This window comes from Pleurodeles waltl, chromosome 8 (genome assembly GCF_031143425.1).
Source record: "Pleurodeles waltl isolate 20211129_DDA chromosome 8, aPleWal1.hap1.20221129, whole genome shotgun sequence".
NCBI lineage: Eukaryota > Metazoa > Chordata > Amphibia > Caudata > Salamandridae > Pleurodeles > Pleurodeles waltl.
The window spans coordinates 1269455163-1269479281 of record NC_090447.1 but is presented as its reverse complement, the minus strand read 5'-3'; the positions used below and the strand labels follow the sequence as shown (position 1 = coordinate 1269479281).

Below are 24119 nucleotides of genomic sequence, written 5' to 3'. Positions count from 1 at the left end.
ATCATCCCTCATACCTGAGTGTGGAAGCCTGTAGTCTAGAAAGACACTGTCCCCATGTAGGCCAGGGGTTCGGAAGTCTAAGCAAGCAGCTGTAGCGGGGCAATCAGCATGCGGTCGTGGTCATCTGGCTGGGATCTCCCGCTGACGTGTATGGGATAAAGAAGTGTTTTTATAATAAAATAGTTGACATTCTAAGAAACTGGCCCCACGTAGGAGAGTGTGTCTTTCTGTGAATGTTGGAGACAGAGCGTACCACGTTAGCCAGCAACCCTATATGACTGTAGCCTTGAAGAAAGCACAACCTGAAATGAACGTCCTTCTGAACGTAATGCTTTCCTAGGTGAACAAACAATTAGATAAAAGGAAATAAAACAATACCGCAAATGTGGCTATTGCTAGAAAAATAAAGCACTGCTCAATAAAATGTAACTGGGCTAAAGTGCACGACGGCAGGCCTATTTTGCTAAAATAACATGTCTAAAATATGGCTAAAATAGCTATACAACACAATTAGCCCTTTAAAACATGTCTCAGGTCTCTCTCTGTAGCCTGTAGTGCAGTTTTAAACTGCTATTTTGACCTGACAAAGTAAACCTTTTGCCAAACCTAAACCTTCCATTTGAATACTTATATGTCACCCCTAAAGTAGGCCCTAAAAGCCCAGAGAGCAGGGTGCATGGTATTTAAAAAGTAGGACATGTGGGTTTAAGGCTTTATTTGTTCAAATAGTAAAAAACACCTAGAGATGTTTTTCAGTGTTGCAAGGCCTATCTCCCCCATAGGATAACACCAGGTTACCTTATTGCATTTAATAAAAGATAACTTACGTTTGGAAGCAGATAGGAAAATAATGTTTGGACTCAAATAAACTGTAATTTACAATCCTCTTGACTGGTAAAGTCGGATTGTTTTGTATTATACATTTCTATTCAATAATTTTAATCAATTGATTTATCAATGATTTAATTAAAATATGTCTTTTCAGAATCATGATTTTGGAGAATATAGATGTATTATCTGTTTCTCATACTTTTGGCTTGTTGTCATTATGTGTTTTCAATTTGGGATTCTGTATTTTGGTTTGTTGATTGCCTTTCCCTGTCCCACTTCAGACTGTAGCATTTGGGGAGCCATTTTGCAAGGCCCAATGTACCTCAGTAGAGATTTAGGGGTCCTCTCCACAAGAATTGGTTTTAGAATATTGTGCCAAATGGTGCATTGTACACCACAATATTCCAAATAGATTACTTGCCTCAACAGTTCTAGAAAGGAAATTGAGAATAAAATGACTACATCAGGGTTTGGCACAGAACACAGGAGCATTACTTACTTGCAGCAGTAACTGTTCATGTCGCCATCCAAATTATGTGAGGTTCACTGAAATAAAGGAAGTACAGTAAATACATTTGTGGTTAGAAATAAAGCAGTACTTGATCTCTTGTTTCACTGCTCCACCAGAAACAAATCACATTTCAAATTTTCATGGCAGTAGGACTTACAATAGTTTTAAATATTGTGTCAGGAGATATATTGTATCTCTGTATTCTTGCAATGTACTATACCATCAAACTCAACATGGCAGAAAAACATCAGACATGCTATTTTCTGCCAGGGAGTTGCTGGTGACCTTATGTTATAGTCCTTTGAGTACATATCTGGGTAATGCGTATATATTCAAGGGTACTGATGATTATACTAGGACAATGCTCAAATTGGCAAGCAGCTCCTATTAATACTGTCATGTTCACTGCACCCACCCGCCAGTGGTGTTGCTGAGACATGCCAGGGATGTGCATAACATGCCAACTTGCCACTTTCCACATAAATGTAACAATCCAACAATCAGGCAAACATTTTCATGCCAGTAACACAATCCTCTTGTTAAATTGGAATCCCAATTGCCCAGCTTGCTGAAAATTCTACTAGTCGGACACTGAGTTATTATATAAATCAGCAGCTGCTGTGTTTTTCCACACAGTTATGGATTTGCCACACTTGTGACATAATCCATTATCTGTTGCATAATTTTCAGATTTTAACAAAAAAACTGGTCATAGTTCAAGCAGCTCAATGGTTAATAAGAATGCTTCCACGTGTTGCTGCACAGCAGAAGGCCCATTGAAAGATGAACTGGACACTTTTCAATTAAATGTGAAACTGATACTACTGAGGAGAAACCTTTGCGTAGGCAGTGTTATTATGTATAACAAGTACTGGCAAAGCCAATAGCTCCAGTGTTGCATGCCAACCTTTTGTCTTTGTCCCTAATTCTTTTTGGAAAACTGTATTGTTGTATAAGGTGCCGAGCACTTGTCAATCTAAAATAAAAAGAAATGGCTAAATGCAAAAGTAATGTTCTGGTCTCAAAAGCACATGTTGGTATATTAGTCCCGGGTACCAAAAGCAACTACTTGGAGTGTGAATGAAATACTTGTACAAGTGCAGAATGCAGTCACTCAGAATTAAGTTAGCCAATAGCTTATGTAGGTTGACCCAATGGTACCAAGCTGTAATGTGAATGTAGCCCCTGTATGTAGGCTGTATTCATAATATTAGTAAAAACAAAAGGTCTTGGCTAGCACCTGACATAATAAGTATACAATATACGTAGTTTAAGTAAAATCAGAAAGTACAAAACTTTTTCTAGCATTCGGGTCAAGAATTTTTCATTTCTATTAAGGACCCTGAGACAAGGATTATGTTTCTCATTTTATGCTTCAATTTTCACAGATGCCACTCAAAACAAAGGCCCTCATTATGACCCTGGCGGTCGGTGAAAAGTGGCAGTAATACCGCCAACAGACTGGCGGTAATTACCGCCAAATTATGACCATGGCGGTAATATCTCCGATAGACAGCCAATGTACCACACCGACTGCCAGGGCGGAAACAACAGTCACCACGGCGGAAGACAAAGTACCGCCCATCGTATTTTGACACACGATTCCGACACCTTTTCCAGGGCGGTAACAACGCCATCAAAAGCCTAGCAGAAACACATCACAGAAGAGAAAGGACTCACCAATAGAGACATAGAGAAGAACCACGCCGCCATGGAACCAGAACTGCAAGTCTTTCCGACTATCTTCTACGTTGTGCTCCACCTGGAACGCCAACGCCGGCGAAGACGACGACGGTGAGTACAGATGCCTAGCACACGAGGGAGAGAGGGAGGAAAACAAAAGTGACACACACATGCACCACACACACCCACCATACACACGCCATACACACAACCATATGCATTACAAAAACAATTTGACCACAAAAATCTGCAGAATAATGCAAAGGCAACAGGAATTTACGAAAATTAGTGTACTCATTCCAACAATAAAATTAAAATTCTGATATGGCCAGGAAACAGATCTGTACACGTGTATAAAAAAGGGACACTGCTTAGTTCATAGTTCACAGGGCCCACATGGCCACAGGGCACAGTCCAAGGCCCCACTCGAATCCTGCACCGATCCGGAGAGAACACTGCAGGGCCATCAGTTGTCAAATAGGCAGGCACCTCAGGAGGTGGGGGGGCACCTCAGCTGGATGCGGGAACAAGGCCACTGGTTCTGGAGGTGGCAACATGCCCATTGCTCTTTGTCCTGGGGAGTGCAAGGCCACAGTCTCTCAAGTGAGTGTCTTGCACACTGGTTCTGGAGGGGGCAACATGCCCATTGCTCTTTGTCCTGGGGAGTGCAAGTCCACAGTCTCTGGAGTGGGTGTCTTGCCCACTGGTTCTGGAGGGGGGAGCATGCCCATTGCTCTGTCCTGGGGAGTGCAAGGCCACAGTCTCTCAAGTGGGTGTCTTGCCCACTGGTTCTGGAGAGGGCAACATTCCCATTGCTCTTTGTCCTGGGGAGTACCAGGCCACAGTCTCTTGAGTGGGTGTCTTGCCAACTGGTTTTGGAGGGGGCAGCCCGCATAGTAGGTCTTGAAGGGTGGACTACGTGGCGTCCGCCGGCGTTGATGGCTGCATGGTGGTGGTGGTGGTGGTTGAAGGAGCAGTCCCATAACATGTTGTGGCTCCATTTTTCAGTTTGTGACAGCCTACTCACTCTTGTGTCCCTTCGATACCTACAGCTGCGGATGAATAGGAGATGGAAACATAGCCCCTTGTACAGACCCCTGGTAAGCTTGGCTACACTGGAGGACAGGCACATAATACTCTCCTATAGACTGGACAGGGTCACAATCATAGAGCTGTATGCCCAATAGGAGCCTGTTGTTATCCTTCACCCCACTGGAATACCCCCTCTTGTGCAAGTGCTATCAGTTCTCCATTTCCTGGCAACTGGTTCTTTCCAAGTGACAGTGGGCTTGGCAGTAGGAATGTTACAGCCTATGTTCTCAAACGTGTTAACAAGAGTGTTGTCGGCCCTGATAAAACACATGTGCAGCTACATTACATTCCCCTAGGTTAAGGATTTGGCCACTGTAAAGGCCGGATTCTATTCCATGGGAAATACCCCCAATATAATTGGTGCGATTGACGGAACACATATTGCATTTGTGCCCCCACACCCTGCCCGAATAAACAGGTGTTCAGGAATCGTAAGAGTTTCCACTCCATGAATGTGCAGATGGTGTGCCTGGCGGACCGGTACATCTCCCATGTCAATGCTAAGTATCCAGGGTCGGTGCATGATGCCTTTGTCCTGAGGAATAGCAGCATCCCAAATGTGATGGCACAAACTACAGAGGCACAGGGTGTGGCTAATAGGTGAGCCCTGGTTCCCACCCAGTATATGTTAATGTATGCCTATGGTGTGGGCCATATAGGATAGTTTGTGGCTCAATGTTGTCTCTCAATATTTGCAGGTGACTCTGGTTACCCAAACCTATCATGGCTGCTGACCCTTATGAGGAATGCCAGGACATGGGCAGAAGAACGTTATAATGAGGCACATGGGCGAACCAGAAGGATCACTGAAAGGACCTTTGGCCTCCTGAAGGCGAGGTTCAGGTGCCTCTATCTGACAGGTGGATCCCTGTGCTACTCACCCAAGAAGGTCTGCCAGATAGTAGTGGCATGCTGCATGTTGCACAAGCTGGCCCTCAGACACCATGTACCTTTTCTGTAGGAGAAAGAGACTGGAGATGCCCCTGTGGCAGCAGTGGACCCTGAGGACAGTGAGGATGAGGAGGTCGAGTATGAGGATGTGGACAACAGAACATCTGTGATCCGTCAGTACTTCCAGTGACACACATGTGAGACAGTGCAACTTTACATTTCAAGTACTTTGGTTGTAGTCTGTGTGGCATTGGCATGCTGGCATTACCCACTTCTTTGCCCACTTACTGTTAACTCTTGATATTCAGTTTGCAGATGTTGTTGATATGACACATTCTCCTGGCGTGATCACAACAGCCAGTTACAGGTCATTAATTCTATGCTCATTCTATGTACAGTTCATATGTAATTGTTGTAGCAGTTTCAATCAATACAAATTTGCAATACATGAAATACTAGTAGTCGATTTTTATCCAAGGCTGTTTATTGTAGTGCTAAAGTATAGAGGGGGAAAGTGCAATTGAATGGGGTGATGATGGAGGAATGTCCAGGGTATTATTCCAGTCTGTTTGTAGCACAGGTGCATTGTCCATGGGGACATAGGAAGGGGAGCAATGGCAGTTCAAGGTGGACAAGGTGACTGAGGGAGGACACAAGGCGGACAATCAGGAGAGTCTCATTTCCTGGCGGTGGTCTTGGCAAGTGTCTCTGGCTTCTGTCTGGGTCGCAGGGAATGTTTGCGGGGTGGTTCACCTTCTGCAGGGGGAGGGGTGCTGGTGGCCTGTTGGTCTTGTGGCAGGGCCTCCTGGCCACAAGCGGAAGTGGAGGGCTGTTCAGATGACTGGCTAGTGGTAGGGGCCCGCTGGTGTGACAGTGCTTCCCTCATAATGTTGGCCATGTCTGCAGCACCCCTGCTATGGAGATCAGGGTGTTGTTGATGGCCTGCCAAGTCCTCCGGGATCCCCTGATACTGTCCCTCCTGCAGCCACCTGTTCTCCTGCATGTTGTCTACGATCTGGCCAGTTGCGTCCTGGGAATGTTGGTAGGCTCCCAGGATCTCAAAGAGTGCCTTCTGGAGAGTCGGTTCCCTGGTCCTGTCGTCCCCCTGGCTCACAGCAGTCCTCCCAGTGTCCCTGTTGGCCTGTGCCTCTGTCCCCTGAATGGTGTGCCCACTGCCACTGACCCCAGGTCCCTGATTGTCCTGTGTGCGAGGTATGGCCTGGGTTCCCTCTACAGGTGGGCACACTGCTGATTGACGTGTCCTGGGGACAGAGGTGTGGGTACGCTGGGTGGGTGCTGCGGTGTTGGTTCCTGATGGGGGAGGCTCTGTGGTGGTCTGTAACTGGGCTTGGGTGACCAGCTGTCCAGTGGTCCCTTATGGGCCAGGTAGATTGTCCAGATCCAGAAGTCCAGAGTTACTGTCATCACTGTGGGCCTATCCTGTTGGGGGACTGGATAGTGGTGGCACCTCCTCTCCAGTGACCTTGGCTGGGGTACCTGTGGGGATGTAAATGATGTATTATGCTTCAGGTGTCTGACATTTGTACTTCTGTAGCTTCCCCTCTATGGTTGTTGTTCCCCTGCCAGCTTTTTCTGGTGTATGTTGGTGTATTGTAGTTATGTTAGTTTCCCTATGCTGTGCATGCTTTAGTGATGAGTGTCCATGCATTGGTACAGCATGCAGGCCTTGTCATTGTGATTAGTGTGATGTGATGGTGGAGTGTGTGGGATGGAGTGGAGTGATGGGAGTGTGTGTGATGGCATGATGGTATGGGAAGGTGATAATTATTAAAAGTTGACTTACCAGAGTCCAGTCCTCCTCCAACTCTGGCCAGGCCCTCAGGATGCAGTATTGCCAGTTCCTGCTATTCCCATGCTGTGAGCTGTGGGGGAGGAGATGGGGGTCCACCGCCAGTCCTCTGTATAGCGAGCTGATGTCTTGCTGCTATGGAACGTACCTTCCCCCGTAGGTCGTTCCACCTCTCCCTGATGTCATCCCTTCTTCTTGGGTGCTGTTCCACGGCGTTGACTCTGTCCACGATTATCTGCCACAGCTTCATCTTCCTTGCTATTGATATCTGCTGCACCTGTGCTCCAAAGAGCTGTGGCTCTATCCTGACAATTTACTCCACCATGACCCTTAGCTCCTCCTCAGTGAAACGGGGCTGCCTTTGTTGTGCCGTGGGTGTTATGTGATGTGTGTTGGGTAATGTGTTGGGGTGTGTGATGTCGAGTGCGTGAGGGGTGTATGGGTGTGAGTAGTGTGTGTGTCTAGTTGTCACAGTGGTCTTGGTGTCTGGTGACAATGATTTGTATTTGTAAAGGATTGTGGGTAATGTGGGTGGGTGTTTTATAGTGGTGTGGGTGTGGTGTGTGAATGGGTGTCAGGTGTGTGTCTTTGGCATTGGCCAATGTGGTGTTGTTTTGTCTGTTGGTGTCCATTGTGAGCGCAGCGGTATGTACCGCCAATGGTTTACTGCCGTTGAATGTCCGCTGTGGTGATTCGTGGGTCATAATGTGATGGGCGTTGTTCTGTTGGCGTAACGGTGTGGGTTTTGGGACCGCCACTTTATCACTGACCTTTGGTCTGGCAGATTTATGTATGTGGCTGTATTCTGTCGGATTGGTGTGTGTGTGTCATAATGTGGTGAACGGATATTCGCTAGCGTGGCGGTAAGTTTACGGCCATCAGCATGGCGTAAGCGGCATTTACCGCCATTGTCATAAGGAGGGTCAAAGATTGAAAACACTACATATCCCATGAACTTGTTAACATCACATGACCAACCACAGAGCCCAGCCCTATATAATCTGGGAGAGACATAATGCCTCCTCTTTCTTTGAGTAAGTCTGACAACAGTTAAAGAGTCTTTGAATCCTTTAAAGACAGGACCAAACCAGAAGAACCAAACATGAACTCCAAACGGGAGCACAGTACAGGGCCAGAATGCCAACACTGGCCGGACCAACTTCAAGAGCTTGCGAGGAGGAAAAGAACGAGGATCCTCACAACACACGAGAAGGAAAGAACCATGTTCACTTGTCATCATTTCCTAAGGAAGAGATAACACCAAAGCAGTAAACACTAGTCTGGCAAATGTGTCAACACATCTACATATACATCAGGGAGGGAAGAAAAGGAAACATTTTAATATAATAACAATAAAGTGATCATACACCACATATGGCATAATTCCCAATGGAATCTATGGACGAAAGTATCAGAGCAAGCCCCATTAATGAATGAAAGAAATAACTGATAATAGAGTTGGATAACCCTCGCCTCCATGTTATTAATAGAATTGAAAAATTATTGACACAAATGCTAGAATAAAATGTTATTCTCCATCAGAACTGGAGGATCAGATTATGCTAGTTTAAAGCTGAGGCACCACTACTGACGCAATATCCACAATAGGTTTACAATAAAAAGATTTAAACGTGGACTCAGATGACCAATCCGCTGCCTTTAAAATGTCCTCCAGGAGAAAACCCAATAACAATGACTGTCAAAGTGAGCACCAAAACTGGAATTAGCTACACCTGCTTAATTTAGAAGCCATCGCATCCATCTAGCCAGAATAGGTGGTGATACTGGGCGTAAAGGTTTCTGTAATGAAATCAACAACTGACCACCCATGTCAGACCGCAACTCAGCAGTACTCACCTCGTACGCTTGTAAACACTGTACCAGATAAAGTTTGGAATTATCTAGAAAACTAGGATGCAAAGCCATCCTAGAATGATATTTGGTGCAATGTCTGAAAGAAAAAGTCACTACTTCAGGAGAAAATACTCTCCCCGCCAAGTCCTAAGCCTGTACATAGGGAAATCGCTTACAAGAAACTAGGGACAAGCGCATGATACGTTTAGCTGAAAGCTGTTTCCTAGAAAGATATTTATTTGCAGGTCAAGACTCCAAAAAACGTAAAACTCTATTGATTTCCCATAGGGAAGAATATTTTGGTAGAGGGGGCTCGCTCAAGCGAATACTTCTAAAGAGCTTGCACACAATAGCAAGCTCACCGACAAGCTTACCGTCAATATGCAAATAACCAGCCGATATGATTGACCTGAAATTGTTCACTGACCTACAGACCATGCCAGAAGAAGCCAGGGAGGCCAGAAAATTGAGAATCAGAGAACAATTTTTGAAGAGGGATCAGCACCCAGGGCACTGCACCAAATAAACCAGTGTTTCCAAGCTGAGACGTATTGTTTGTGAGTACCCAAGGACTAGGCCTTGGAGATGACATCAGTAGATTACCGCCTAAGTCCTGGGAGACCCCATCTGTCCCTGAAACTCTCCATGCTAGTAGAGAGATGTGTTCTGACTGAACAAGAGGATGAGGAAGGCCCAACGGCTCCAAAAGCAGTTTCCAAGGCAATGTAAGAAGGATCGGGGAGGCACAACTCATTTCCAGGACCAGCGGGAACCAAGCCTGTGCTCTCCAAAGATGAATCAGAAGAACCAGCCCCGCTCTCTGGTGATGAACTTAAGCCAAGACACTTGGGATCATCATGATTGGAGGGAATGAATAATCCAAGAAGGGAGACCAATTGTGAAGAAAGGCGTTGGTCACTAATGTAGGAAACTGGCCCGGCGTGTGGTGGACACCTATGGTGTTGGCACCTTATCCCATGTCCAGGCAACCGTTATTAGTGAATGTAGGCGGTGTCTAGGAAGCCAGGGCTCTCTAAAGGTACCTGTGGTTGAGCAGCCAGACTTGTCTAGGATAGCAAAGCTTATGTAATACCACAATAGTCACACAGCAACTTATCACACATGAAAAAAAGAACCACATCACATAGTGTTACAAAAGTAAAGGTACTTTATTACAGTAACACTACACCAGATTACTTACAGGTAGTGCCCGTAACCAGAGGTTGTGTGGGGGTGTTGTGTGCATGAGTGGGGGTGTGTGAATGCGTGCATGCATGTGTGCATGAGTGAGTGTGAGTGTACGTGCATGTTCTGTCCTGAGATTGCGTGTGTGTCTAGGTGTATATTCGTGAGTGTTGTTGTGAGTGTGTGGATGCATGTGTGTATGGGTGTGTATGTATGTTTGTGTAAATGTGCGAGGGGTCGGGAGAGTGAGTGGGAGGGGGAGAGAGAACTCTGGGGAGGGGGCGGGGGAGACCCCTATCAGTGCTAGGAAAGGAATTCCCTGGCACTAATAGCGCCTACCGCCATGGTTTCAGTGGCGGTACAGAAACCACTGAAACCATGGCGGTGGGCGGGGTCATAATGCTATGGGCGACCTAGTGACAGCCGCCAGGCTGGAGACTGAGGTCTCCAGCCTGGCAGTCTTTACCGCTGTGGCGGTTGGTGTGGTACATTTGTGGTTTGGCTTTGGCCAAACAGCCAATGTCATAACAGTGGATGTAGGTACCGCCAGCCTGATGGTGGTAATACCTCCACTATACCACCCATATCCGGGGTCGTAATGACCCCCTAAGCGACCCCCAGCGACCAGGATAGCAGAGGTAAGTTCCTGGTGTTCCCAAGGACTAACAAGAGAACTTAAAAAATAGATTGTGAAAGAACAGGAACAGACTAGATGAAATCAAAGATGGATCCTGGAAGAAGAGGACCTGTAACGGAAGGGGACAGAGTCCAGTCTACGATGGAGTGTCCAGTGGGGGCAGGAGCCACTACCCACCCTTCTGTGGATGAAGATCCGGGTCGACGGGGGAAGAAGAAGACCAGCTGTGGAGCCCAGGAGCTGATGAAGAGTCCTTGGAGCAGTGCAGATGGTGTCTCACGTCTGTCATCAGGTCGCAAATGGTCAGTAGTTAAGGAGAACCACCAACAAGCCTTGGAAAATGCAAGAAGAAGCTAAAAAAGCGTTGCAAGGCTGAAGTGGACCAGCAAGGTCCACGGGGCTCGACCCTTGGAGGGGAGTCCGGGCTGACTCTCAGCAGATGGGAGAGCCAGCAGAAGCAGTCGCAGCCCAGACAGGCAACCCACTGGCAGCAGGCACAGTAAGTTGCAGTGAGGCACAATCAGCAGACTTCAAGAGGAGTCCCACGTCGTTGGAGCAGGAGGGAGGAGAAGGTTCTTGGCAGGGTGAAGTGCTGGAGGCCGGGGCTACTCGGAGCCTGAAGATCCCTTGGACCAGGTGTCAACAAGCCTGGGTTGCTGTAAGAGTCACGGTGTACAGGGGTACTGTCCTGCAAGGAGAGGCAAGGGCTCATCATCTCCCAAGTTGGACATTGGGCAGAGAGGACAAAGGGGACCACTGCAGACCACCACCTGTGATGCAAGATCCACGCAGTTCCAGAGGAGAGCAGATCCACACAGCTGGACGCTGTTGCTGTAGGTGCCTGCAGATGCAGGGGAGTGACTCCTTCACTCCAAGGGATATTCCATCTTGCTTTTGGTGCAAGCTGAAGTCTTGCCAACAGCAGAGGATGCACAGCCAGGGAATGCTGCAGTTCCTTAAATGAACCGGAGAAACAAAGTTGCAAGGTGAGGTCGTCTCGGAAGTTGCAGTCTTGTCGGTTCCTGAAGAGTCCAGCTGCGGTTTCAGTGGCCAGAAATAGAAGTAAGCGATGTAGAGGAGCCCTGATGGAGTCTTACATGTCGAATCTGGGGACCCACCTGGCCCTAAATAGCCCTAAAAGGGGGTTTGGACATCTTGCAAGGTGACCACCTATCAGGAGGAGTCTCTGATGTCACCTGTGCCTGGCCTGGCCACTCCGATGCTCCCAGGGGCCTCTGCACTTTTTGGTTTCAAGATGGCAGAAACGAGGACCACCTGGAGGAGCTTTGATGGACAGGGGAGTGGTAAATCCCCTTTTCTTTGTCCAGTTTTGTGCAAGAGCAGGGACCATGGGTCCCTGGACTGGTGCAAACCTGTTTATGCAAGAAGGGCACCAAATGTGCCCTTCAAAGCAAACCAGTGGTTTGGAGAGGCTACCCCTCCCAAACCTTGTAACACCTATTTCCAAAGGAGAGGGTGTTGTCTCCTTCTCCCACAGGACATCCTTTGTTCTGCCTTCCTCGGCTTGAGCTGGTCTAGCAGTAGGAAGGCAGCCACCAGTCTGAGGGGTGGTAGCAGCACGGGTTGCCTGGAAAACCCTAGAAGACTGGTAGGAGCAATACTTGGGGGTCCCCTAAGGAGCCCCCAGAGTGCATGGAATCATACAACCAATGCTGGCAACAGTATTGGGGTATAATTCCGACCTGTTTGATACTAAACATGCCCAGGTTTGGAGTTACCATTATGTAGCTGTAGTGTTCAGCACAAGGGTAAAATGCCTTCCCCACACTTACGAAGTCCAGTGCAATGGAACTGGAGTTCGTTAGGGCACCTCTGCTCATGCAGGGGTGCCCTCACACACAGGTACCTGCACCCTGCCCTTTGGGCTGGAAGGGCCTAGCATGGGGTGACTAACAGTCACCTGTGTAGTGACCTGTGGTGAAAGGGTGTATACACCTTTTCACGCTGGCCGCAATGGCAGGCCTGCAGACACATTTTGCATGGCTCCCATGGGTGGCATAATACATGATGCAGCCCATGGGGGACCCCTTATGTCCCAATGCCCTGAGTACCTACTGTACAATATACTAGGAACTTACAAGGGGACACCAGTATGGCAATTGTGGAGTGCACAAAAGTCCTAGGCATCCAGATTTAGAGGTAGACAGCACAATCACTGCGGTCCTGGTTAGCAGGATCCCAATGAAAACAGTCTAAGCACACTGATCGTAGGCAAAAAGTGTGGGTAACCACGACATAAATAGGGTACTTTCCTACAACGAATGCCTCTGGATCCGGACGCCAGCTGAAATACTGACATAGCTGCCGGTTGAGACGGGAAGCAAAAAGATCTATAGAGAAAGGACCCCAATGATGATGGAGAGATTGAAAGACTCTCTGATGCAGTCTGCAATCGACAAAGTCCCACAGGTAACAAGACTGCCACCCCGCCACTGAACTGTTCCGACACGAAGGATATTCCACTGCCACAGATATCAGATGTTAAAGGCAAAAATGCCAGAAGTCTTTGGCAACCTCCGCCAGAATGCGGGATCTCGTTCTGCCCAGTCTGTTGACACACCTCATCACGGAGATGTTGTCCATCCGAAGGAGGATGCAACAATCTGTCTTTTCCGGGGAGAGGCTCTGGATTGCAAAGGAGCCCGCCAGAAGTTCCAAGCAAGTGATATAAGGGTCCAGTTTCTCTCTGGACCATCGGCCTCCTGTGGATACCAGGCCACATCGGGCTCCCCAGCCCCAACGGCTAGCATCAAATTCAATCACGATCTATGGAGATGATGCAAAGATCGCTCTGTCATTCCAGACATCCATGTGCTCCAGCCACCAGTGGATCTCTGTCCTTGCTTCTGTCGATAGGGGTAACAGGTCTAAATAACTGAGACCCTTTTGGAGATTTGAGATCTTTAGATGTTGAGGGGCCCGATAATGAAGGGGGCCCAGGAAGATGGCTTGTATCGGGGAAGAAAGCAGGGCCACCATGCGGACTCTGCATCTCAAAGATACTGCAAGCACGCCTGGTCCTTAGTAAGTAAACTTACAAGGGGACGCGTATAGGCCGATGAACCTTTTGGATCGCATGGAGTATCCTAGCTATGTAGTAATAAATGAACATCAATTATCAATGTAATCAATCAATAACCACTAAGAGAATCAGTAAACATGAGAATATATATTAACATTGCATGAATAACCACAACTCAATTACACGTTTTATTAGCCTGGCAGTCAGTTGGAGGGGCCGTCGGTATGGCCGTGGCTAATGCGCCACGGTCATAATTCATTGTCAGTATTCCGCCAGCCTGTTGGCTGTGTTACCACCAGTGTACCGCCGGCTGTAATGAGGCCCTTAGTCATGCACAGTAAGCCCCTCCCCAATAGGGATACTGGACTTGACTCACAGACTACAAACTCACACAGAAGTTGCCAATCTCAACCTGTACTGGATCTATGATCGGATTTGTCAATTGTCTGTTTGCTACTCCCACAACCTGAACTGTTCTGCCTGAAAGAGGTAAGTTCAAAACATATGCACTTCTCACTGTAGAGGGTTTAGCTCCTGTGTCCACTAGAAAGGAGACTGTGTGACCCATTACCTTTCCCTTCACAAAAGGTCATCTCTGATCTACCTCTAAGGACTCTGCAAGCATACATGGCTCTTCATCCGAACTAATACTCATCCATTCATCATTTATTTCATTCTCCTATGTAACGGGAATTGGTGCACTGTGCCATTACTTCAGTCTTGTCTCTGACCTGCAACCTGCGTAGTAAGCATCATCTGTTGCTGTTCCATCGGGGCTTGAGGTATCTGCATTTGCTGTCTAGGTACCATAGGAACCTGCTGCTGCATTGGTTGTAACTGTGTCAGTTGTGCACACAACACTTGCACCTGCTGCATGGGTTGAAAATTCTGCACTTGGTTCTGAACATTCGGATTTAATCCTCTCATTATAGGGACTTTCACAGTTTGAAATGTATTGACATCACCACCTTGCTGAACAACACCACCCTGCACCATCAACGGACACTCCCGCTTCCAGTGTCCCACGTTTGAGCACAGATGACATGGTAACATCTTTTTCATCCCTTGCACATCATTTTGAACCACTACAGTACTCAAGTCCGGACCACGGGTCATGTTAACTCCACGACCTCTACCTCTCGTCTGAGGTTGGAACATGACAGTTCCCTGCTGCTGCGGTATCTGTTGCCCTAAAGCTCCTTGCACTCCTGTCCGAGCTGCCTTAATTTACATCACCATTGCTTTCCCATTCAGGTTTTCCTGCTTCAACTCAATCTCATCACTACAGTATTTTGCATACTGCAGCACCTCATCAATCGGCTTTGCTTGCCAGCAAATCAAATGGCTTTTAATCATCTGCCCTATTTCTGGTCTCAATCCTTCGACGAACCTGAACACAAAGTGCAACATGCCTTCGGCTCAATTTTACCACTATATTCCTTGAACACTTTCAACAATCTCTCATAATAAGTATGTATTAATTCTTTTGCCTCCTGCACTGTCCTGTAAATCCGCTGCCAATCAATATGTTTAGGCAAGATTCTTGACTTCAGGAACTCAATCACCTTATAGTAATGTTTCATCACTTCAGGTGATGGTGCACCTGCAACTTTATCCCTTTCCGGTTCACTCGTCGGCCAATCCTCTGCTCTCTTACATTCAACCCATAATTCAGCTGGAACCACTGTTTCCAACAAGTTATTCATGTCTTCCCACAGACATTTAGAAAGTTTCACAAATCTATCTGTCTGCTGATAACACTCAACTGGTTTTGATCGCAATTTCGGGTAATCATTTGTGAATAACACTCCTGTGCCATGGAACGTGAACAAACTGCCCTCCTGGAATTTCCCTCATCAGTAAAATTTGTACTGGATCCTTTTCTTTCTGAGCACTTTCAGACCCTTCTTGTGAATCTCGTTTTTGCTTATCCTTCTTGTTCGCCCACCTTTCTTCCCACTTTTCTAATGCTCCCCAAGTTTGAGCACTTTTTCTTTAAGGTGCGCCTTCATTCCTGCTGATCTCATATGCTCAAAATCTTTTGCCTCAAAGTCTAACCTATAGCTTTGTTTCAAATGCTTTGTTTTCTCAATTTTCTATGTCATGCTTATCTGCCAGGTCTGCCAATTTCTGGTGTATCTTGCCCACTTCTCTCGTAATCCTCGGACACAAATACCTTCTTTTGTATAGGATTCTAACCTATTCACTCCCATCGTCCCTTCAACTAGCTTGGTTATTTCTGTAACCAGCCTTACACGGTTTATCTGTTCTTCATCCTTGGAAGTGTTTAGATGAATATTCAGACTATCCAACCACTCATTCAATTGTTGTGCTGTCAATCCCTGTAATGAGATATTACTCTCATTCGGCTTTGGCACTTGTTGTACCACTGCACCTGGAGTCTGCGGTGTCAAAAGCTACATGCTCTGACTTGCACTCGGGCCATTTACGGCATCAGGAAGCACAACAAGTAGACTAAAATCCATTAACAGTCTAGCTCCATCAAAGGTCTGACCCATAGATGATACCACCTGCACAAGATCACTCACTCCCCTCCTCACGAGGCTCTGTGACATTTCACCCTGTTCTCCTGCAATTGTTTCCTTTTGCACAAACAATGGTACCTCTGGACCAACAGTAATCGGTAGCGATATTGCATCTGGTGCTGCTCTAACACTTGCATTTTGTGGAAAGATTACTCCCATATTCCGATTCATCACTGGTGTCACATTTGGCTGTGCCCCTATCATTGGTGTGAAATTCGGCAAACCCTGTGGCTGTGCCTGAGGCAACAACATTGGAGTCGGCTCAGTCTGAAGTTGCATTGACCTCAGAACCACTTGCTTCAACGGCACCACTAAGTTCGAAGTTGTCTCAAGAATTGGTACAGCTGGATAAATTCTCTGTATCAATGGGGGGTGCATTTGCGCTTGGACCACTGAAGTAGTCACTGCATTAGGAGTACTCTGCACTACCCCATGTATCTGTCCATCATCTGTCTGCACTGGTCCCACTGTTCCCGTCACTTGTTGTCATGACCACACAAACTTACCAAGTCAAATCAAAGAAGTGCATGAGAAAAGCAAAGAGATATCCTCAGTGGAGACAGCAAAGCCCAAACTGGAAGAAGGTTTGCAGAGTAATCTTGCGCTTATTTCAAAGGAAGAATCGAGAAGAGAAGATCCAAGATGGCCGCTGTGAGTCCTGATGGTTAGTTACAGTTCTAGTCTTGCAATCGGTTGGTTGCTAGGTTACGAGCTCTCCAGCTGGAAGCCTTGCACTTCAACTGAGGTCTGACAGGAATCAGCTGTGTGGAGAGAGAGCGCGCTTCAGAACAGAAACTCCTTTGAGGTCAAATTACATTTGAAGATTATATTACAGAAAACGGATATTGTCAAGGTTTATTCGAAGAGTTAGATAGTAGACCGTTCCCGTGGAAGTCGGCAAGGCTACAGAGTTAATGTTTGAATTAACCTTATGTTTACAAGGTTCTTGTTTAAGATATTAAAGTCAAAGAAAAAACTAACTTTAAAAGAGCAAGTATCTACAAATGTCAAGGTTATAAACGAAGGCCAAGTTCAAAGGAGAAAAGAACTGTTAACAAATAAGCATTTACAAATTCAATGGTAATAAACCAAAATAGAGTTTAAAAGAGAAACAAACTTAAATAAACAAGCATTTACAACTACAAGTTATCGACAGATGTCGAAGTAAGAAAGGAGAAACAAACTTTAATAAACAAGCATTTACAAATACAAGTATTGACAGAAGTCACAATAAGACAGGAGAAATTAAATAACATCAGCTGATTTGAAGAACGCATTATCACCAACTATATATATATATGTATAGCAACATAAAACCAATCTCTAACAAAGGTTGAGAAGTTCTTCCAGAATCAGTAATAAGCATTTTTTAAGAAGAGCTATCATTTATAGAGAGAAGCAAGGCTACAGAGAACTCAGGGTGAGTGAAGAAATAATAGAATTAAAGAGAATTAAGTGTTGAGAGTAGAAAGTGAAAAAACTGATGTTGTATGTCCCTAGTAATTGCAACTGTGACTCTTGCAGGTGCTGTATCCAATCTTAGATGTGAAGAGGCAGACTGAGTACTGGCTTTCATCATCTCTGTGGCAGTCTCTCTACCATCCCATTCCCCTTTCCCCCTCCGGGGTACTCAGCACGAAGGATTAATATTTGTTGTGAGTAGCTTGGGTCGGGACTGAGGAGTTATCTTCTGCTTCTGAGGAAATCGAATTGAAGTATCCTGACAGATTGAAGTGCCATCACCCTAATTTTAGGGGGAAAAAAAAGAAAATTCCTCCTGAGCAGAATGGCAGAACGAATTGATATAAAAGCATTAGCCACCGTTTTGGAAGGGTTACAGAAACAATTAAATAACACCATAGAAGAAACAGTCCAAATAAAACAGCGAATAAATGAGTTAGGGAACACCGCTAAATCAAATGAATCTGTGTTTTCACAAATCCCTAGCCCTTCACAGTCTGCAGGTATATCCACTCAAGTAATTCATGCAGTTTCCCCTATTATTCCTTTGGCTCAACCCGAGCGCTTTGGTGGGGATCCAAATAAGGTGCAGATTTTTCTGACCCAATGCTCATTGCATTTTTTATGTAGACCAGTCATTTTTTCCGAAGACCAGTCCAAAGTGGCATTTATATTGTCTTATCTGACAGGGGATGCGGCCGCATGGTCCATGCCAATAATTTCCGGAAATGATCCTGTTTTATATAATTTCCAAAATTTCAAGGAAGAGTTCTTAAGAATATTTGATCGGCGAACTGCAGCTCAAGCCACTGACAATGAACTACTGGAAATCAGGCAAGTTAATAAAGATCTAGTAGCCTATCTGGCTTATTTCAATAAACTCATTGTAGAGACTGCCTGGCCGGAGTCAAAAAGAGCCGCCATATTTTATTGTGGACTGAGAGATGAATTGAAAGAAACGTCTTAGCACAAGTTCCAAATAGACCCACCGAAATTTCGGAGTTAATTGATCTTGTGTTACAGATTGACCACCGGTTAACTGAACGAAGAGCAGAAAAGAGAAGAGAGTATCGACCATTTTCCCTGAGAATTGATCGTGTAAGAAATGATCATACGAGAGCCGGAGAAGGGATAACGATAGAAGAACCAATGCAAATTGGTTCCATCCGAGGTCCTTTATCTAAGGAAGAAAAAGAGAAAAGAAGAGTGAATCAACTATGTTTATATTGCGGTGCATCTGGGCATTTTGTTAAAAACTGTCCCAAGAAACCCAAAGCTCTTCAGTCGGGAAAAGGCCAGCTTCATCAGTAGAGGGAGTTGCCCTGATGAAAGCAGAACCCAAGACAACTCCTTTAGATCAACGCGTGGCGAATACCTTACAAACCGCAGCGCCACATTTGGTACAAACAGTATCAGTTAAGACCCTTGAGAAGGAAATTCAAGGGATCTCAGTTATGATAGTCTCTGGAGCTACGGGCAACTTCTGTGATATCAAATACGCTCGTAAAATGGGTATTCGATTTATCAAGAAATCTACTTTGGAAGTAGTAAGAGCTGTGGATGGAACCAATCTTTCTTCAGGACCCATTTCCCATGAGACCGAACCAATTCAGATGCAAGGTTTTGGTGGACATCAGGAGCAGATAATCTTTAATTTGATAGATGCTCCACAATTTCAACTCATTTTGGGTCTGCCCTGGCTTACAGAACATAATCCACAAATTGATTGGAGCAAAAGAACGATCAAGAGGAATTCCTCATACTGCAAAGAGAATTGCTTTCATGATGGAGTGGAAGTGTCCACCAAGTCCCAAGCGGCCTGTTTATCATCACACTCTTCAGTGATCTGTGCACTAAAGACAGCAGAAATCCCGAAAGAATATGAGGATTTAGTCGCCGTTTTTGATGAAAAGGAGGCTGAGAAATTGCCACCACATCGACCCTACGACTGCAAAATTGAACTGGAGCCAGGTGCGATATTGCCATGTAGCAGAATATACGCATTGACTGAAGCAGAGAATCAACATTTAAAGGAGTATTTGGATCAATATCTTGCTAATGGTTTTATTCGTCCTTCTGAATCTCCAGTGTCATCTCCACTATTTTTCATACCAAAGAAGGATGGGAGTCTTCGAACTTGCATTGATTATCGAGCCCTCAATCAGGTTACCATCAAGAATCGATACCCACTGCCTTTAGTGTCAGTTTTATTAGATCAAGTAAAGAATGCTAGAATCTACACCAAATTGGACCTGCCGAGGAGCATATCATTTGATTCAAGTGGCTTCAGGGGATGAATGGAAAACCGCTTTTCGGACTCGATACAGATTATTTGAATATCAAGTGATGCCTTATGGGTTATGCAATGCTCCCGCTGCCTTCCAGCATTTCGTTAATGATATATTACGAGAATTCCTCGACCGGATTGCCGTGGTTTATATAGATGACATTTTAATCTTTTCCGACAATCTACAGGAGCACATTTCCCATGTTCGATCCATCCTCACAAGGTTGCAAGAAAACCATCTCTATGTAAAATTGGAGAAGTGTGCATTTCATGTGGAACGAGTTGAGTTCTTAGGATTCATTTTGTCACCAGAAGGAGTTAGTATGGATCCTGCCAAGATAAAGACAGTGCAACATTGGCCTTCTCCTTGCAATGTCAAAGAGATCCAGAGTTTCTAGGGGTTCGCTAATTTTTATCGAAGATTCATATCCACTTTTTCTCAAACAGTTACACCCATTACTCGATTGTTGAAGAAAGGAGTGAAGTTTGAGTGGACAAAAGAAGCTGAAAATGCTTTTAATTTTTTGAAGAATTCCTTCGTCTCAGCTCCAATCTTGCTCCACCCCAATCCAGATGAGCCATATTATGTGGAGGCAGATGCTTCAGATGTTGCCATAGGAGGTATCCTTTCCCAGCGTCATAAAGATACAGGTCAATTACATCAAGTGGCCTATTTCTCTCGAAAATTAACACCACCAGAGATAAATTATTCAATTGCGGATAAGGAGCTACTGGCAGTCAAAGAAACTTTTCGTGAGTGGAGACATTACATTTTGGGAGCTAAGCATAAAGTGACTGTTTACACGGACCACTGAAATTTACAGTTTTTAAAATCAGCTCGAACTCTAACAGCTAGACAACTGCGTTGGTCTCTATATTTTGCAGACTTTGATTTTGTTATCACTTTCAGACCAGGAAAAGTAAATGGGAAGGCAGATGCTCTATAACGAATTGATACCGGTGCAGTTAAAGAGCCTCCAGAAAAAGAATTGATTATTCCACAAGAGAAGTTCATATCTGCCATATTGTATGAAAATGTAACCAAAGAAATTCAAGAAAACTTAATATTCGAAGGAATGCTGAAGTGGTCCAAAGAAGGCCAAGGAAGAGAAATCAAAAAAGGTTTGCCATACTTTAAAGGTGCACTGTATGTTCCGACTGTGGAGCTGCAAGAAAAAAATTCTTCAGGCCTATGATGACGATCAATTGGCTGGACACAAAGGAATTCAAAAGACTCAAAATCTAATACAACGAGAATTTTGGTGGCCAAAAATGAAAACTCAGATAAGACAATATGTGTCAACTTGTGACAAATGTCAAAGAGGAAAATCAAATAGAACAGCTTCACAAGGTCTGTTAAGACCTCTGCCCACTGAACCCCATGCCTGGCATACTGTTACTATGGATCTTATAGTGGACCTCCCTAGTAGCCAAGGTTTTAACACTATCCTAGTTTTCGTAGACACTTTCACTAAAATGGCGCATTTAATTCCTTTGAAAGAAATCCCTCGAGCCCCACAGGTTGCACAGTTGTTTACACAACACATAGTACGCGCCCATGGTATCCCAAAAATTCTAGTTTCAGACAGGGGGTCCCAATTTGTTTCTCGCTTTTGGAAGGCCTTTAGTAAAAGATTAGGAATTGATTCTCGTTACTCTACCAGTTACCATCCTGAAACCGATGGGCAAACAGAGAGAGTGAATCAAGAGTTAGAACAGTATTTAAGACTCAATTTATTCGATAAAGAGAAGGAATGGCCCGAGTTGATGTGGGAAGCTGAATTTGCTTACAATAATGCTGTTCATTCCACCACTGGGTTCACCCCCTTCTATCTGAACCATGGTAGACATCCTAATGTAATGTTGGGTAAAGAAGATGATTCAGTGCCTGCAGTAGAAGAGATAGTGAGGGATTTGCAGACCACGTTAGTTAAGGCTAGAAAAAACATCATTCAAGCAAAAAACTCATATAAAACGAAGAGAGAGCCCCATTTATTCGAAAGGAGACAAAGTTTGGTTATCCACTCGTCATTTACGTCTCAAAGGAAATCGCAAATTTCAGCCACGATTTATAGGCCCATTCAAAGTTGACAAGATAATCAATCCAGTGGCAGTTAAATTGCAGTTGCCAGCTCATCTAAAGATACATCCTGTTTTCCATGTCTCCTTGTTAAAGAACAGTCCTCCAAATTTACGTCAAAACTCCCCTCCAATTCCTATCCAGATTAGCTCTGCAGAAGAGTATGAGGTCAATCAAATCTTAGATTCCAAAATCCGTAATGGCCAGCTTTATTATCTAATTGATTGGAACGGTTATGGTCCAGAGGAACGATCCTGGGAGCCGCACGAGTATGTACATGCTTCAAGATTAGTGAGAAACTTTCATAGAACCTACCCAAGCAAACCTAAATTGGAGAACTGTTCCATGAGGGGGAGTACTGTCATGACCACACAAACTTGCCAAGTCAAATCAAAAAAGTGCATGAGAAAAGCAAAGAGATATCCTCAGTGGAGACAGCAAAGCCCAAACTGGAAGAAGGTTTGCAGAGTAATCTTGAACTTATTTCAAAGGAAGAATCAAGAAGAGAAGATCCAAGATGGCCGCTGTGAGTCCTGAAGGTTAGTTACAGTTCTAGTCTTGCAATCGGTTGTTGCTAGGTTACGAGCTCTCCAGCTGGAAGCCTTGCACTTCAACTGAGGTCTGACAGGAATCAGCTGTGTGGGGAGAGAGCGCGCTTCAGAACAGAAACTCCTGTGAGGTAAAATTACATTTGAAGATTATATTACAGAAAACGGATAAATATTATCAAGGTTTTTTCGAAGAGTTTGATAGTAGACCGTTCCCGTGGAAGTCGGCAAGGCTACAGAGTTAATGTTTGAATTAACCTTATGTTTACAAGGTTCTTGTTTAAGATATTAAAGTCAAAGAAAAAACGAACTTTAAAAGAGCAAGTATCTACAAATGTCAAGGTTATAAACAAAGGCCAAGTTTAAAGGAGAAAAGAACTGTTAACAAATAAGCATTTACAAATTCAATGGTAATAAACCAAAATAGAGTTTAAAAGAGAAACAAACTTAAATAAACAAGCATTTACAACTACAAGTTATCGACAGATGTCGAAGTAAGGAAGGAGAAACTAACTGTAATAAACAAGCATTTACAAATACAAGTTATCAACAAATGTCGAAGTAAGAAAGGAGAAACAAACTTTAATAAACAAGCATTTACAAATACAAGTATTGACAGAAGTCACAATAAGACAGGAGAAATTAAATAACATCAGCTGATTTGAAGAACGCATTATCACCAACTATATATATATATAGATATAGCAACATAAAACCAATCTCTAACAAAGGTTGAGAAGTTCTTCCAGAATCAGTAATAAGCATTTTTTAAGAAGAGCTATCATTTATAGAGAGAAGCAAGGCTACAGAGAACTCAGGGTGAGTGAAGAAATAATAGAATTAAAGAGAATTAAGTGTTGAGAGTAGAAAGTGAAAAAACTGATGTTGTATGTCCCTAGTAATTGCGACTGTGACTCTTGCAGGTGCTGTATCCAATCTTAGATGTGAAGAGGCAGACTGAGTACTGCTGTTCATCATCTCTGTGGCAGTCTCTCTACCGTCCCATTCCCCTTTCCCCCTCCGGGGTACTCAGCACGAAGGATTAATATTCGTTGTGAGTAGCTCGGGTCGGGACTGAGGAGTTATCTTCTGCTTCAGAGGAAATCGAATTGAAGTATCCTGACACTTGTGCTGGAGCAGTCGGAACAGAACTAGTACTATGTCCCCCTTCATGCGCTGAAAATGGCGGAGGTCGATCCCTCAATATCTGTGTAATAAGATCCTCAACATCTTCTTCATCTACATAAGTCTTTTTCTTCTTCTTATCCCTGGAACTCTTTTTTTCTTTTTTTTATAACCACATTTTTATTGCTTTTAAAAGGAACAGACAAAGTATATAGGTAACATACAAGCCCTGGTCCGTTGGTCGCCGGCTGAACAGTCAATTCTAATCTAACATTTCTGTACTCGGGATACACAGGATTCTCCAAGATTTCATAGTTTGAAATTACAGCATATGCACACAGTCTACTAAGCCCCTTTAGTCTAGCAATCCCGTCCATTTCCCCCAAATCTTCTCATACTTATGGGGACATCCCCTTGATTCGTACACCACTTTTTCTTGGGCTGCACACCAGTCCACCCCCGTCTCCATTTCTGAAGGGAGGGGCCCCTGGCGGTCTTCCAAGCGGCCGCAATGTCTCTCTTGGCCACCGTTGTC

At 44.8% G+C, this 24119-nt stretch overlaps 1 long non-coding RNA gene across 1 annotated transcript in view; it reads right to left on the bottom strand.

The window, feature by feature from the left end:
• Positions 1-24119, bottom strand: part of LOC138248543 (uncharacterized) — a 42202-nt gene that overhangs the window by 3557 nt on the left and 14526 nt on the right. Inside the window, exon 2 of the long non-coding RNA XR_011194598.1 lies at positions 1331-1377. This is a non-coding gene — a long non-coding RNA (uncharacterized lncRNA). The remainder of the gene's footprint in view (positions 1-1330; positions 1378-24119) is intronic.